Source organism: Chiloscyllium plagiosum, unplaced genomic scaffold, assembly GCF_037043375.1.
Source record: "Chiloscyllium plagiosum isolate Xiang-an unplaced genomic scaffold, Cpla_swu_hap1 HiC_scaffold_42, whole genome shotgun sequence".
Classification (NCBI taxonomy): domain Eukaryota; kingdom Metazoa; phylum Chordata; class Chondrichthyes; order Orectolobiformes; family Hemiscylliidae; genus Chiloscyllium; species Chiloscyllium plagiosum.
In genome coordinates this window covers 5289002-5301246 of record NW_028270180.1, presented here as the reverse complement: position 1 = coordinate 5301246, position 12245 = coordinate 5289002, and the positions used below count along the sequence as shown (strand labels likewise).

The window sequence follows — 12245 nt, the reverse complement described above, 5'->3', positions numbered from 1 at the left end:
TTATTCTCTGGAGCTGCCTCCCTGCCTGGTTCAGTGCCTGTCTCTATCTGTCCGTCTGTAACTTTTGTAATGTCTATCCCTCTGTGTTGGTCTCTGTGCCCCCCTCAGTCCCTGTCTCACTCAATCCCTCTGTATAGCTATTTGTCACCCTGCCTGTCTCTGAGCTCCTATGTATGGAGACAGAGGTACAGATCACTCTGTCTGTCTCAGTGCTGTGGGGGTTAATGCAGCTGCTGCATTGGTGAAGTGTGCGGGAGAGGCTGGACCAGGCTGGGCGGCTCCGCCCTGGAGTTGAGCCGAAGGCTGGAAGGCTGCAGACTGAGAGGACAGCGAACAGGCGGCGGCGGCTGCTGCTGGGTCAGGGAGCGGGTTCTGGACACGGGTAAGACCCACACTCGGAACCGAGACAGGCTTGGCGCAGCTTTTAATGTGGAGCGCCATCAAGGCAGGGCTTGGCTTGGAAAGAGAAATAGCGTTGAGTTTGGAAGTGAGATTAATTCAGACTGGGGATGATTTGGTGCCATTCTGTGTGACAACAGGCAGCAGTTTGTCAGGACTCAGCTCTGAGATGTGGGGAGCATTTGTGAAAAAAAAACTTTTAATTTTGATTGCCCTTTTCACTGTTTCTCCTTCCCTGGTTATGTTCAGTTTCCACAATTAATATCCTGTTCCACTCCCGGGGTCAGGGGATGGGGGTTTGGGGTTCCTCACGGGGGCTTTATGTTAGTGACCAGTCCCAGTCGCAATCTCCAAAAATCGCCAGGTATGACAAGAATGAGATGGAGTTTTCTCATCCATACCCTGCCCCTCCCTTCGCTGGCAATCCGAGAAAACGATGCGTTTTAGGGGTTTTTTTTAGTGTAATCGCTGCGGCCGGGAGCGGGGGGGGGGGGGGGGGAGTTCAGAATACAACGTCCAAAGGGAAAACTGAATAGTTGAAAATTCAAGACTTTAACAGAACCAGGAGAAGGAGCTGGTGGATGATCAGAGCCACAAAGGAGAGAGAGAGGGAGACTGCGGCAGATCTTGCAGTCTGTCTCTGATCCAGACACTCTGCAGTGTCTCCTATCCCCCCCCCCCCCAGTCTCTCATCGCTGGGCAAAGCTGTTTTATGAACCCGAGGCAAGGGGAGTCGAAAACACCTCGAATTGCTCTAAAAATGTATTTATTCACTAACCCTTAAACTTTTTTTAAAGAATATCTATTTCCGCTGCCAAAGCTCTCTAATACACAATAATTTAGTGGGAGACCCGGTTATTGGATTCATTATTGGTTCTGCTCCAAGATATTTGCACTTCATTCATTTATTCATCCCCGGCTGACAATGACCAACATTGGTATATTGTTAATCTCCCTCGGAAGGCAGCCCGGGTTCCTAGAGGAATGGTCCCTACTGTCAGACTGTCCATCTGTCCGTCTGCCTGGTTCCTCTTTCACAATGACCCCAGTTTTCAATCTCGGTTTCCCCCTGCCCCTGTAGGGTGTTAAAGTGATGCTGGGGCAATTTGCATTGTTCACAAAGCTTCATGTTTTATGCTTTCTGTAATTTTATTTTTTTTATGTTTTAAAAGAGGGTCATCACCCTCGCCTCCCATCTTGGTGTTAAATGTAAGGACTTGTCACTCTGCCCCCCCCCCCCCCCCCCCCGGGTTACTAGCGCAGTGAAGCTGACCCAGACAGCGCAGCAGATTCTCAGACTGAGCTCGGGGTTTTGATACCTGATTAACAAGTTGTGGAAGAGTTCGTGAAGCCCTTGCGATCTGCAATCAGGAGGAGGTGGAATCGGCACTGGTGGGTTTCATTTACACGACCTGCTGTGCTTTTCCAGCACCACACTCTTGACTCTAATCTCCAGCATCTGCAATCCTCCTTCATTGACATTCCGATTGATGTCTGAAAACGATGGGGATCGGAACTGAGCTAAAGATGGAGGCTTTGAGGAGGAGACTTGTGCCATTGCCTGAACCCTCTTCTGCATAAAGACGTAAAGCCCCTGTTTTATCCCCTGAGGTGGTGGTGGTGGTGGAAGGTGAAGTTAGAAACGTTCAGGCCAATACTGTGCCCGCTCACGGAATTCTGCCTTGAGCTGCAATACAGCAATTTGGCGTTTTCTCTCCCGAGATGCTACTCAAATGTAAAACCTCAGGCTTTCAGACAGGGGAGACTTTGTCTGACTTGAAGTGCAGCTCTCCCGCTGTCATGAGATGGCACCAGCCTCCCTCAGGGTTGCTGAGGTCGGGGACCCATTCACCTGGGTAACACCCAGCGATGTACAGACTCCCACACCGTGTGATGGTTGTTTGGGAGGGGGTGGGAGACCAGAGGTTACTGTCTGAGGGAGCTGCTCCTGTCTTGGGACAGTGCAGGATGGAGACGAGAAACCGAGATGCAAAAAAAATTCACCTTGTCCTTACTGTTTGTCCTGCGCACACTCAACGAGCGGGGATAGCAACCAGGAGTCTGGTTCCAGACTGGGATGCTTTCTCTGTATCATATCACAGGTAGTTATGGCTCTGTGTGTGTGGGGGGGCAGTTTGGAGCGAAGTATTTTAGTTTTTTTTGTTCAAATAGATTTGGTGACAGTCCCTCCAAAAGACAAACCCGATTAGTGTAATTTACATCGGCTTTTATTTAGTCTGCCTCAGGTCCTTTTCTTTCATTGAGGTTGTGTCTTTGTGTTCTCTCTCTCTGAGAAACGCCAGCAGTATCTCCTGGCTGCTGCGGGCTTTATTTATTAATGACTCCCAGGGTTGGAGCGTACTGCAGTGGCAGGACGGAAAAGCCGGACTGGATCTCCGTGAGGAGGTCTGGCAGCTCTCCCCCCACCCCAACTCCCCCCCCCCCCCCCCCCCCCCCCCAGCCAAGTCTACCATTACTGAGTGAGTGCCAGTATGTGTTGCTGACTCTCTGCAGGCGGGGGTGGATCTGGGAGCTGTTCAGTGGTGTGTCAGTATTCACTCCGAGCAGGATGCCGAGCTCAGTGCTGGCAGATTGAGGACCGCGATCCCATTGCCTGTCCGTGTGGCACATCCATACTAGCTTCTGTCCATGCTGCGTTACCCCCACCCCCCTCTGCGTTACCCCCACCCCCCTCTGCGTTACCCCCCCCACCCCCCTCTGTTCACTCTCCCCCCCCCCCAGTTCTCTCCCCCCCCCAGTTCTCTCCCCCCCCCCCAGTTCTCTCCCCCCCCCCAGTTCTCTCCCCCCCCCCCCAGTTCTCTCCCCCCCCCCAGTTCTCTCCCCCCCCAGTTCTCCCCCCCCCCAGTTCTCTCCCCCCCCCAGTTCTCTCCCCCCCCCCAGTTCTCTCCCCCCCCCCCGTTCTCTCCCCCCCCAGTTCTCTCCCCCCCCCCCAGTTCTCTCCCCCCCCAGTTCTCTCCCCCCCCAGTTCTCTCCCCCCCAGTTCTCTCCCCCCCCAGTTCTCTCCCCCCCCAGTTCTCTCCCCCCTCAGTTCTCTCCCCCCCCAGTTCTCTCCCCCCCCAGTTCTCTCCCCCCCCAGTTCTCTCCCCCACCCAGTTCTCTCCCCCACCCAGTTCTCTCCCCCCCCCCCCAGTTCTCTTCCCCCCCCCAGTTCTCTTCCCCCCCCCAGTTCTCTCCCCCCCCAGTTCTCTCCCCCCCCCAGTTCTCTCCCCCCCCCAGTTCTCTCCCCCCCCAGTTCTCTCCCCCCCCCAGTTCTCTCCCCCCCCAGTTCTCTCCCCCCCCCAGTTCTCTCTCTTCCCCCCCCAGTTCTCTCTTCCCCCCCCCAGTTCTCTCTCCCCCCCCCCAGTTCTCTCTCCCCCAGTTCTCTCTCCCCCCCCCCAGTTCTCTCTCCCCCCCCAGTTCTCTCTTTCCCCCCCCCAGTTCTCTCTTCCCCCCCCCCAGTTCTCTCTTCCCCCCCCAGTTCTCTCTTCCCCCCCCCCAGTTCTCTCTTCCCCCCCCCCCAGTTCTCTCTTCCCCCCCCCCCCAGTTCTCTCTTCCCCCCCCAGTTCTCTCTTCCCCCCCCCCAGTTCTCTCTTCCCCCCCCCAGTTCTCTCTTCCCCCCCAGTTCTCTCTTCCCCCCCCCAGTTCTCTCTTCCCCCCCCCCAGTTCTCTCTCTCCCCCCCCAGTTCTCTCTCTCCCCCCCCCCCAGTTCTCTCTCTCCCCCCCCCCCCAGTTCTCTCTCTCCTCCCCCCCAGTTCTCTCTCCCCCCCCCCCAGTTCTCTCTCCCCCCCCCAGTTCTCTCTCCCCCCCCCCAGTTCTCTCTCCCCCCCCCCAGTTCTCTCTCTCCCCCCCCCCAGTTCTCTCTCTCCCCCCCCCCAGTTCTCTCTCTCCCCCCCCCCCCAGTTCTCTCTCTCCCCCCCCCCAGTTCTCTCTCTCCCCCCCCCAGTTCTCTCTCCCCCCCTCAGTTCTCTCTCCCTCCCCAGTTCTCTCTTTCCCCCCACAGTTCTCTCTCTCCCCCATTTCTCTCTCGCCCTCCCCACCCCCCAGGTCTCTCTCCCTCTCCCCCTTCCACTTGTTTCTCGTGCTCCCCTCCACTGCCTTCCTCTCCCATTTCCTTTTCTCTCTCTCCCGTTTCTCTCTCTCTCTCCATTTCCCCTTGCTCTCCCTCACCACTTGCTTTTGATCTCTCTCTCTCGACCTGTGTTGGGCCCTTGCAGCCCTCCTCTTTCAGCACCAACATCTCGACCCTCACTCTTAATCCCCTCTTTCTCAATCTTCACTTCTCAGCGCTCACATTGTTCGCCTTCTGCCATTCCTTGTCCCCTTCCCTTTCGCCTCCACCCCCCACACCCTCCCCCATGCCACCACAGACTCCCTCCTCTGTGCCCCCACCCTCCCTTTCCCACCCCCCACACTCCCTGTCACCCACCCATTTCTCATCCCCCTTCGTGCAGACCCCTCCCATTCTGAACCAAACTCTGCCTCCCCATCTCACCCCCCCGCCCCATGGTCCCATACCTCTGCACTTCCCATACATGTATGCCCTCCCCTCTTTCCCCCCCTCCCCTCTTTCCCCCCCTCCCCTCTTCCCCCCCCCTCCCCTCTTCCCCCCCCCCTCCCCTCTTCCCCCCCCCTCCCCTCTTCCCCCCCCCTCCCCTCTTCCCCCCCCCCCCTCAACCCCCCCCCCTCCCCTCTTCCCCCCCCCCCTCCCCCCATCCCCCCCCTCCCCCCCACCCCCTTCCCCCCCCTCCCCTCTTCCCCCCCCTCCCCTCTTCCCCCCCCTCCCCTCTTCCCCCCCTCCCCACTCCCCCCCCACCCCACTCCCCCCCCAACCCCCCCTCCCCCCCCCCCCCACAACCCCCCCCTCCCCTCAACCCCCCCCCCAACCCCCCACTTCCCCCCCTCCCCCTCAACCCCCCCTCCCCTCATCCCCCCACCCACTCCCCCCCTCCCAACCCCCCCCCCTCAACCCCCCTCCCCCCAACCCCCCCCCTCACCCCCTCCCCCTCTTCCCCCCCCCTCAACCCCACCCCCCCTCCCACCCCCCCCCCCCACCCCTCCCCCCCCTCCCCCTCACCCCCCCCCCCTCCCCCCTCCCCCACAACCCCCTCCCCTCAACCCCCTCCCCTCTCCCCCCACCCCCTCTCCCCCCCCCCTCCCTCCTCCCCCCTCCCCCCTCTTCCCCCTCCCCACTTCCCCCTCCCCCTCTTCCCCCCTCCCCTCCACCCCCTTCCCCCCCCCCTCTTCCCCCAACCCCCTCAACCCCCAACCCCTCCCCCCTCCCCTCTTCCCCCCTCCCCCCAACCCCACCCCCCTCCCCACTTCCCCCCACCCCCCTCCCCCCAACCCCCCTCACCCCCTCCCCCCTCCCCCTTCCCCCTCCCCACTTCCCCCCCCCCCCTCCCCCAACCCCCCTCCCCTCCCCCTCCCCCCTCCCCATCCCCACAACCCCCCACCCCCACCCCAACCCCCCACCCCTTCCCCCTCAACCCCCCCTCCCCCTCCCCCCACCCCACCCCTTCCCCCCACCCCCTTCCCCCTCCCCCCTCCCCAACCCCCTCCCCCCTCCCCACCCCCTCCCCCAACCCCCCTCCCACCCCAACCCCCTCCCCAACCCCCTCCCCCATCCCCCTCCCCCCTCCCCCTTCCCCTCTCCCCCCCTCCCCTCACCCCTCCCCCAACCCCCCCTCCCCTCTTCCCCCCCCCCCCCAACCCCCCTCCCCCTCCCCCTCCCCCCAACCCCCCTCCCCCCAACCCCCTCCCCACTTCCCCCCTCCCCACTCCCCCCCTCACCCCCCTCCCCCACCCCCCCTCCCCCCTCCCCCCTCCTCCCCCCTCCCCCCTCCCCCCTCCCCTCTTCCCCCCCCCTCTTCCCCATCCCCTCTTCCCCCCATCCCCTCTTCCCCCTCCCCTCTTCCCCCTCTCCCCATCCCCCTCCCCTCTTCCCCCTCCCCTCTACCCCCCTCCCCTCTTCCCCCCTCCCCTCTTCCCCCTCCCCCCTCCCCCCCTCCCCTCCCCAACCCCCCTCCCCCCCCCCCCCCCCCCTCCCACCCTCCCCACAACCCCCCCCTCCCCCCCTCCCCCCTCCCCCTCCCCTCTTCCCCCCTCCCCTCTTCCCCCCCCCTCCCCTCAACCCCCCCTCCCCTCTTCCCCCCTCCCCTCTTCCCCCCTCCCCTCTTCCCCCCCTCCCCTCTTCCCCCTCCCTCCCCCCTCCCCTCCCCCCACCCTCCCCCCCTCCCCAACCCCCCCCTCCCCACATCCCCCCCCTCCCCACTTCCCCCCTCCCCCACAACCCCCTCCACCTCAACCTCCCCTCCCCCCTCTACCCCCCCACCCCTCAACCCCCCTCCCCTCTTCCCCCTCCCCTTCCCTCACCCCCCCCCTCCCCCCAACCCCCCTCCCCACAACCCCCCACCCCCCCCCCCTTCCCCCCCCCCAACCCCCCCCCCCCTCCCACAACCCCCCCCACCCACAACCCCCCCACACAAACCCCCCCCCCACCTTCCCCACAACCCCCCCCCACTTCCCACATCCCCCCCTCCCCTCATCCCCTCCCCCCTCCCCTCTTCCCCTCCCCCCCCCTCTTCCCCTCCCCCCCCTCCCCCTCCCCACAACCCCCTCCCACTTCCCCCTCCCCTTCCCCCCTCCCCCTTCCCCCTCCCCCCTCCCCCCTCCCCCTTCCCCTCCCCTCCCCCTCCCCTCTTCCCCCCTCCCCTCTTCCCCTCCCCCTCCCCCCTCTCCCCCAACCCCCCTCCCCCTCCTTCCCCACCCCTCTCCCCCTCCCCCCTTCCCCCTTCCCCCCCTCCCCTCTTCCCCTCCCCCCTCCCCCTCCCCTTCCCCCCCCCCCCTTCCCTCTTCCCCCCCCCCCCTTCCCTCTTCCCCCCTCCCCTCTTCCCCCCTCCCCCCCCTCTCCCCCTTCCCCTCTTCCCCCCCTCCCCTCTTCCCCCCTCCCCTCTTCCCCCCTCCCCTCTTCCCCCCCCTCCCCCCTTCTTCCCCCCCTCCCTTCTTCCCCCCCCTCCCTTCTTCCCCCCCTCCCCTCTCCCCCCTCCCCTCTTCCCCCCTCCCCTCTTCCCCCCTCCCCTCTTCCCCCCTCCCCTCTTCCCCCCTCCCCTCTTCCCCCTCCCCTCTCCCCTCCCCTCTCCCTCCCTCCCTCTTCCCTCCCCTCCCCTCTTCCCTCCCCTCCCCTCTCCCTCCCCTCCCCCCCTCTACCCCCCTCCCCTCTTCCCTCTCCCCCCCCCTCTTCCCTCTTCCCCCCCTCCCCTCTTCCCTCCCCTCCCCTCTTCCCCAGCCTCCCCTCTTCCCCCTCCCCTCTACCCCCCTCCCCCCTTCTCCCCCCCTTCCCCCCCTCCCCTCTTCCCCCTTCCCCCCCTCCCCCTCTTCCCCCCTTCCCCCCCTCCCCTCTTCCCTCTTCCCCCCCTCCCCTCTCCCCTCTTCCCCCCCTCTTCCCTCCCTCCCCTCTTCCCCCTCTTCCCTCCCTCCCCTCTTCCCCCCCTCCCCTCTTCCCCCCCTCCCCTCTTCCCCCACCCCTCCCCTCTTCCCCCCCTCCCCTCTTCCCCCCCTCCCCTCTTCCCCCCTCCCCTCTTCCCCCCTCCCCTCTTCCCCCCTCCCTCTTCCCCCCCTCCCCTCTTCCCCCCCTCCCCTCTTCCCCCCCTCCCCTCTTCCCCCCCTCCCCTCTTCCCCCCCTCCCCTCTTCCCCCCTCCCCTCTTCCCCCCCTCCCCTCTTCCCCCCCTCCCCTCTTCCCCCCCTCCCCTCTTCCCCCTCCCTCTCCCCCTCCCCTCTTCCCCCCCTCCCCTCTTCCCCCCCTCCCCTCTTACCCCCCTCCCCTCTTACCCCCCTCCCCTCTTCCCCCCCTCCCCTCTTCCCCCCTCCCCTCTTCCCTCCCCTCCCCTCTTCCCTCCCCTCCCCTCTTCCCTCCCCTCCCCTCTTCCCACCCCTCCCTCTTCCCACCCCTCCCCCTCTTCCCACCCCTCCCTCTTCCCACCCTCCCTCTTCCCTCCCCTCCTCTCTTCCCTCCCCTCCTCTCTTCCCTCCCCTCCTCTCTTCCCTCCCCTCCTCTCTTCCCTCCCTCCTCTCTTCCCTCCCCTCCTCTCTTCCCTCCCCTCCTCTCTCCCTCCCTCCCCTCTTCCCTCCCCTCCCCTCTTCCCTCCCCTCCCCTCTTCCCTCCCCTCCCCTCTTCCTCCCCTCCCCTCTTCCCTCCCCTCCCCTCTTCCCTCCCCTCCCCTCTTCCCTCCCCTCCCCTCTTCCCTCCCCTCCCCTCTTCCCTCCCCTCCCCTCTTCCCTCCCCTCTTCCCTCCCCTCGCCTCTTCCCCCCCCTCCCTCGCCTCTTCCCCCCCCTCCCCTCGCCTCTTCCCCCCCCTCCCCTCGCCTCTTCCCCCCCCTCCCCTCGCCTCTTCCCCCCCCCTTCCCCTCGCCCTCTTCCCCCCCTCCCCTCGCCTCTTCCCCCCCTCCCCTCGCCTCTTCCCCCCCTCCCCTCGCCTCTTCCCCCCCTCCCCTCGCCTCTTCCCCCCCTCCCCTCGCCTCTTCCCCCCCTCCCCTCGCCTCTTCCCCCCCCTCCCCTCGCCTCTTCCCCCCTCCCCTCGCCTCTTCCCCCCCCTCCCCTCGCCTCTTCCCCTCCCCCTCCCCTCGCCTCTTCCCCCCCCCTCCCCTCTCCTCTTCCCCCCCTCCCCTCTCCTCTTCCCCACCCCCTCCCCTCTCCTCTTGCCCCCCTCCCCTCTCCTCTTCCCCCCCTCCCCTCTCCTCTTCCCCCCCTCCCCTCTCCTCTTCCCCCCCTCCCCTCTCCTCTTCCCCCCCTCCCCTCTCCTCTTCCCCCCCTCCCCTCTCCTCTTCCCCCCCTCCCCTCTCCTCTTCCCCCCCTCCCTCTCCTCTTCCCCCCCTCCCCTCGCCTCTTCCCCCCCCTCCCCTCGCCTCTTCCCCCCCCTCCCCTCGCCTCTTCCCCCCCCTCCCCTCGCCTCTTCCCCCCCCTCCCCTCGCCTCTTCCCCCCCTCCCCTCGTCTCTTCCCCCCCCCCTCCCCTCGCCTCTTCCCCCCCCCTCCCCTCGCCTCTTCCCCCCCTCGCCTCTTCCCCCCCTCCCCTCGCCTCTTCCCCCCCTCCCCTCGCCTCTTCCCCCCCCTCCCCTCGCCTCTTCCCCCCCCCTCGCCTCTTCCCCCCCTCGCCTCTTCCCCCCCCTCGCCTCTTCCCCCCCCTCCCCTCGCCTCTTCCCCCCCTCCCCTCGCCTCTTCCCCCCCTCCCCTCGCCTCTTCCCCCCCCTCCCCTCGCCTCTTCCCCCCCTCCCCTCGCCTCTTCCCCCCCTCCCCTCGCCTCTTCCCCCCCTCCCCTCGCCTCGCCTCATCCCCCCCTCCCCTCGCCTCATCCCCCCCCTCCCCTCGCCTCATCCCCCCCCTCCCCTCGCCTCATCCCCCCCCTCCCCTCGCCTCATCCCCCCCCCTCCCCTCGCATCTTCCCCCCCCTCCCCTCGCATCTTCCCCCCCCTCCCCTCGCATCTTCCCCCCCCCTCCCCTCGCATCTTCCCCCCCCTCCCCTCGCATCTTCCCCCCCCTCCCCTCGCATCTTCCCCCCCCTCCCCTCGCATCTTCCCCCCCCCTCCCCTCGCATCTTCCCCCCCCTCCCCTCGCATCTTCCCCCCCCTCCCCTCGCCTCTTCCCCCCCCTCCCCTCGCCTCTTCCCCCCCCCTCCCCTCGCCTCTTCCCCCCCCTCCCCTCGCCTCTTCCCCCCCCTCCCCTCGCCTCTTCCCCCCCCTCCCCTCGCCTCTTCCCCCCCCTCCCCTCGCCTCTTCCCCCCCTCCCCTCGCCTCTTCCCCCCCTCCCCTCGCCTCTTCCCCCCCCCTCCCCTCGCCTCTTCCCCCCCCTCCCCTCGCCTCTTCCCCCCCCTCCCCTCGCCTCTTCCCCCCCTCCCCTCGCCTCTTCCCCCCCCTCCCCTCGCCTCTTCCCCCCCCTCCCCTCGCCTCTTCCCCCCCCTCCCCTCGCCTCTTCCCCCCCCTCCCCTCGCCTCTTCCCCCCCTCCCCTCCCCTCTTCCCCCCCTCCCCTCTTCCCCCCCTCCCCTCTTCCCCCCCTTCCCTCTTCCCCTCTTCCCCCCCCCCTCCCCTCGCCTCCCCTCCCTCCCCTCTTCCCCTCTTCCCCCCCTCCCCTCTTCCCCTCTTCCCCCCCCTCCCCTCTTCCCCCCCCTCCCCTCTTCCCCTCTTCCCCCCCCTCCCCTCTTCCCCTCTTCCCCCTCTTCCCCTCTTCCCCCCCTTCCCCTCTTCCCCCCTCCCCTCTTCCCACCCCCTCCTCTTCAGCATTGGTTGAGTTGCAGTTTTTAAAAAATTCACTCTGGGTTGTGAACATCATTGGCTCAGCAGCATTTACTGCCATCTGATTGGTCGCCCACATTGCTGTGGGTCTGGAGTCACGTGTAGACCAGACCGGGTAAGGATGGCAGGTTAAATAAAACCTAAAGAACTGTGGACATTGTCAATCAAACAGAAACGGAAATAGCTGGGAAAGCTCAGTGGGTCTAGAAGCATCTGTGGAGAGAAATCAGAGTTAATGTTTTGTGTCTAATGACCCTTCTTTAGAAGGGTGGTAGGTTTCCTTCCCTAACGGGAGGGAGTGAACCAGGTGGGTTTTTACTGGAATGGATTAATTTTCAGGATGAGGTGACTTTTAAGTCTAGATTTTTGTTTTGAAACTCAGTTGGATTTAAACCCAGGTCTCTGGGTTAATAGGGCTTGTGACAATGCCACTAAGCCATCACCTCCCCAGTTTAGCTGGTATAGTGTGGAAGGGTCTGTATTGTTGATTCCCTCCAACTTGAGTTGTTCTGTTTCACGAAGGAGATGGAGTTTTGGTGAATTTGTTTGGGGCGGGATGGGGTTGGATCACTTTGGTGCCTGTTTTCCCTTGGGTCAGTAAGGGGAAGACCCACTGTCTGCCCACTGCAGCAACTCTTGAGGCTAAGATGGGCAAGAAGACCAGTTTTGGATTCCATTGCTGTACAAGCAACAAGGCGATTCTGCACCTTTGTTAATCCCTCCCCTCTGTATCTTCGACATTTCCTCCAGTTCTACATCTCTGATATCTCAGAACCTCTCTGACTCTGGTGCATCACTATGTTAAATCTCCACCGTTGGCAGACATACCATTAGCTACATTTAGGGCCCCAAACCTCTCTCTGACTCTCCCCCCCTTCCTTTAAGATGTGCCTTAAAATCTACTTCCTCAAACCAGCTTTAGGCAAATTGTACAAATATTTCTTTAAATGTTGAGACCTTGGTTGCCAATCACTGCTGTGGGCCACCGAGTGAGCACTTTGCTATGTTAAATGTGTTGGTTAAAGGCACATTGTTGTTGTGAGCTAGAAATGATAGCTGATAGAAATTTCTGACACTAAAAGACCTGCCTTGAGGTGACAAAAACAGAAATTGTTGGAAAAGCTCAGCAGATCTTGCAGCATCTGTGCAGAGAAATTCAGAGTCAACATTTCAGGTTGCGTGACCCTTCCTCAGAACAGCCTTGAGGTGAATTGGAGCCATTTTCGAAGAGTATCAAGGCTGGATCAATCTGAATAAATCATTTGGGTCAACAGCAGTGTTGGGGAAATCTCTGTGAAGTGCAGATGCAGATTGTCTTGGGCTAGCATGGTCATGGTGGGGCAAATGGCCTCATCTATAAATTTCTATTATTCTGTTGCTGGCTGTTTAATGGGAACCGGCTACCGCTGAGTTAATTGGATTCCGACAGGCTGACAATGTGATGCGACAAGTTGATGAATCGGTTTTGGAGATCAGGTTGGTAGCGATCGAGGGTGGAATTTTTCATCATTCTTCCTTGAGTTGGGGAATCTTCACATGTGGGAAATACCGAACCAATTACT

At 63.7% G+C, this 12245-nt stretch overlaps 1 protein-coding gene across 2 annotated transcripts in view; it reads left to right on the top strand.

Moving 5' to 3' along the window:
- LOC122542557 (microtubule-associated protein 1A) overlaps window positions 1–12245 on the top strand; it is a 130498-nt gene that overhangs the window by 90688 nt on the left and 27565 nt on the right. Inside the window, exon 1 of one of the 2 annotated variants that reach the window (XM_087982093.1) lies at window positions 342–382. The exons of the other annotated variant lie outside the window; for it this stretch is intronic. The gene's annotated coding sequence lies outside the window, so the exon portion shown is untranslated. Of the gene's footprint in view, window positions 1–341; window positions 383–12245 lie in introns of those variants that run through there. 2 annotated transcript variants of the gene reach the window in all.